This window comes from Zeugodacus cucurbitae, chromosome 6, assembly GCF_028554725.1.
Source record: "Zeugodacus cucurbitae isolate PBARC_wt_2022May chromosome 6, idZeuCucr1.2, whole genome shotgun sequence".
NCBI classification, from domain to species: domain Eukaryota; kingdom Metazoa; phylum Arthropoda; class Insecta; order Diptera; family Tephritidae; genus Zeugodacus; species Zeugodacus cucurbitae.
This window is the reverse complement of record NC_071671.1, coordinates 10,595,840-10,600,575: the sequence shown is the minus strand read 5'-3', so window position 1 is coordinate 10,600,575 and position 4,736 is coordinate 10,595,840.

Here is a 4,736-nt window from a genome sequence, read left to right as displayed (position 1 = left end):
TGTAGCAAATGTCAAAGTCTATAAATTGTTCAGTGCTCAGGCAAAATTAAGCAAGAAGTACGACGAAAACAACGCCGAATTCGCGTGCGTTTTGTCTCATTTCTTATGCCAAATGGTGACATGTCCGAGGAGCCCAAATATGATGGAGCATACAGCAAAATCCTTCAAATTAAATACTACAACACAAAAATAAGTTTGCGTGGAGCATGGCTGCAGCAGGGAAGAGTGTACGCGCATAAAATAGTAGGGTGCCAGTTGTCTGAACGCCTACCCGACACGCGCAACACCACTCTCTTCGGAGTCGCTAACTCAATGGACGCGCCGAAAGCCGCGAATGTTGTGGACGTTGAGGATGTCAAGTTAAAACTTTTTAATGTGGCTACACTCTACACCAACACCCGCGACGCCATCGATGGACGTTCTTTATCCATTTTAGTCCACATTTTCCTCCAACCATCGCGCGGCTCGTAAACATAACAGTGTTTTGCATAATTCAGTGCGCTGCATGACGCGCCTCATGGGGCACTCTTCTTTTACTTCACAAATCCGTCCGTCGTTGCGTTGTTTGGTCCAGTGCGACAGTCAAAAGTTGCGTCCCTACATGCTTAATGGCTGCTGACGACCCAATCCACCAAGTTGCGTCGCATTCGGCGCACCATCACGTGCAACTGTCTTTAGTAACTCAACGTAACGGCAACTTTCTTTCGCATGTCACACCAATGAGGTGCCCATTCATCCCAGGAGCTTATACGCTTAGCCGTGGCACGGCAGTCCAACAGCTCATCAGCCTATCCATTTGCTTGCGTTTGGCCGCCCAGCTACTACAATGGACCTCACACCGCACACACCCCACTTTTATGGACTCTATCCGCTGACGGTGTTCACATCCGCTTTCGCATTCTGCTATTGCGGCTCATCCACACCCACTCCGCTTATCACTCAGCCTGGCTTACATAGTGGAAACATACCACCCATTTAATAATCAACCCCCACTCGAGTAGTCAGTCGGCATCCTCATGCAAATGATTTTTTTCCACGTCCACTTGAGGCGCTTACTCCATACAAACTTAATAACATATATACATACATCCATACACTCACTTGTAAATTAGTGCATATTCAGTTGTTCTTTCTTTTTTGTTTCTTTACCTTCGTGTCTTCCTTCTTCCTATATAAATACATAAACTTTGCATTTAAATTTTCTCTACTTTGTCGCTGTTGTTGTTGTGTATTTGTAGTTATATAATTTTTTTATGCTCTCACATTTTGTTGTTGTCGCTTTATATATGACTATTGGATTGCTCGGTCGCTCGGGGAGTCATTTGTATAAACGAAGGTGAAGGATTTTCAATTTCTCGTATTCCATTGTTTTCAATTCGAAAGTTTTGCATACCACTGCAGTCTTGAGGTCCATACCACGATGAATACATACAACAGCTACTGACAGCTGAATTTTGAGTGATGGCACAGTGGGTGAAATAGTAGATCTAAATTAATTTCGTTTTTTTCTTAATTTCGATTCTCATTTGTTGCATTTACTATAACCCTTATCCCCTGTTGGCTTCAGCGGAATTTTAATAATTTTATCTGTAGTACTTTCTACTTACTTTCATGGGCCTGAGGTTCTGAACTCGGAGAGATTAATTTTAGAGTCCTTAGAAAAATGCGTTTCCCCGGGCATATATATTCTTGTTAATTGGATTTACTGTGCCGCTCTGGTTTTATTTCATTGTCATACACAGTCTGCTCATAATTCAGTACAAGCATCGTGAGGTTGAAACCTCTCAAAGACTGCATAAATCTCGTGGTATTGTGCCTATGGTGATTTATAAGTTTATATAAGTTATAAGTTTATTTCGAAATCTATATTCTATATCTTTACTACATGAACTAGTTTTCCCTATCATTTTTTATGGAGAACAATTATTATAGCTAGAAAATTTTGATTCGTTGCGGTCGATGGTATAACTAGTGCACATCGTGGAATCCAGTTCCCATTCTCGGTTTCAAAACATCGATTTTTTTTTTTTAATTTTATTCGAACCTATAACTATATAATAAGATATAATCGATTTATGGTGGAAGCGTCAGGCGGCGGCAAGCGCTTCTCAAAACTTTAAACGCGTTTTTCTTGAAACAGTGTTTTTTTACGACTGGCGCATGAGGTTACTCAAAACCTATTAATCCAATCGGTTCCAACTTTTAATACGTTATTCTATATATATATAGCTATGTTATGAACTAGGATAAGTCAAATCAGTGAAAATCTGCTTTACTTTTCAACTTGATTTGTGCCTGAAACAAAGGCGATTTTGAAAAAAAATATTCAAAGGTCCGCCACTTTGTTAATTTTTGTACGAAAGTAATAATACCAATTCATACCAGAGTCAAACATGTACTCTTTCTAATCCCGTTGGAATTTTAAATGTACGAAAAGTTACACCCCTAAAAATAATTTATGTTCATTTACCAGCCCATTGAAAATCGTCAAAATTTGAAATCGAGAATGGGAGGGGGCCCTTTAATTCTTATGATGTATTATAAATCCTCTAGAGTAATAGTTAAGTTGTACAAAATTACAATAATACCGATCCTACCATTACAAATTCTCTTTTCTGATCTTTTAAAGCCTTTTTTCTAGATTTTTTTCCTCCCTTTTTTCAAGATTCCTGACATCATAACTCAACGATAAATTCACCAATCAACTTCAAATTGAAACTGAGGATTCTTGAATATATTTACTATACAATAACAGACGATCTTTTTGATTGCTTGAAAATTGTCAATTTAACCGTTTTTTTTACCTAAAAAACGACCTTTTTTTCAGAACTCCGCCATTTTGTTAATTTTTGATATTTTTTTTAAATCGTAGATCGTTGTAGATTTTTGTGAAAATATAATTTTAGTATATAGCTGATAAAATACCTTATTATGTCCAAAAAACTTCGAGATATTCGAGCGAGTACTTTCTTTCAAAAAAAATTGACGAAAATCTCTTATTTTCTATGGGTTATGTACACTGGTATAGCCCCCTAAGGACTCAAATATTTGTTTTCGTTTATAGAGACATTAGATAAGTTAAGTCTATTATCCTATATAACTAACAACACAATCCACCGAAAAGCATTACACAAATCCAAAATTCTCCAGTTTTTCAACATTCCCGGCCCACTGTATTCAACATTAAAATATATACCACTAGAGATTCAAATTCATCTTCTCAGCTGCCACATTTGGAGCCGTTTTTAATGTTAATTTTTATTGCATGTAAATATCGTATCGGCGAAGGAACAGATCTACGCCATAGAACACAGAGCAAAGCAAAGGGGGAAGGAGTCAAAATAATACAAATCCATGGAAAGCAAAAACGTTGGTACGCATATATTTGTAAGACAGTATGAAGGCGCACGAAAGTAACACGAACCGATTGTAGGACTACAATGCTAAGAAAGTAGAAAACTGCCAAAAAAAAAGAAGAAAATGAAAATGGGAAGGGGGCTGAGCCGAAAAAGTCATAGAAAACACACACAAAGAATAAAAGTGGAATGGTGGTGCGCAGGTTGAATTGGACAGACGGTCGGGTGGTCGGTTGGGTAGTAGGTTGGTTGGTCGGTTGCTTGTTTGGTCCGCTGTGCTGGCTAGACTACACGGCTGTGCTGGCTGGGTGTGTAGGTGTGGGTGGTAGACGATGGTTGAAAAATACAACAACAGCAACAACACAAATATATTTACAATAAATATGCAGCATTAACGCCACTGAGCCAAAAGCATTGCTGTTTACCAATTTTAATGCGAAGGACATAGCGCAGTGACACAGCAGTGTGGCAGCGCTCGGTTGATGGGGATAAGAATAGTACATGCATATATATGCATATGTATATGTGTGTTTAAGAATACTGATGTGACTGTATGTTGTAGCGCTTAGGACCACAGAAACGGCACGAACGCGAAGTTGCTACAATTGGTTTGGGGGATTTTAAGGATTAGTCGACTGTATTTGTATAGGAAAGGAGCAATATGTATTTATTATGTACAAATAGCTATATGCCACAGTTCACACACACACACATACAGTCATATATGGGAAATGTATAAACTACTTATGCAATACACATTTATGTACTTAATCTCATATATATTTACGCCACAAATTTTGTTATACTCACGAAAAACTGTAAAATATTTAACAAGATGAGGCACATACATTGAGAAAAATTAAGGAAAAAAGCTTTTGGAAGGTATGGTGACTATGCCCTCCGAATGCATAGAAATGGAAATCAAATGAATTGGAATGGCGAAATTTTTAATTTATACAAAAAGCTATGTGCTAAGTAATCGGCGCGGCAGCAGTTAAATGTGTGATATTTTTGTGTATTGGAAAGGCTTTTGTGTGGAAACCAACTCACGAACAGGCAAACACACACACACACATACATGCATTTCCATAGAGTTTTCTGATTGGATTGGTGTGCTTTGTTCACATGCACTCTATATCTAGACAGCTGTAATAATATGTAGATATGTATTTGTAATTGTACACAGATTTACACTTACCAATTTGGTCGCACAAAAGTCTGCAATGAGTATTCTTTTAACAGACTGCATGCTTTTCAAAATTTCTCAAGCGTTTTAGTGTTGAAAAATACAAAAGAATTCACAAAAAAAAAAAACGAAAATAAAAATGCGATTTTTTAATCATAGAAAGTAACTGAAATTTTGGTGATTTCTTTTGTGCG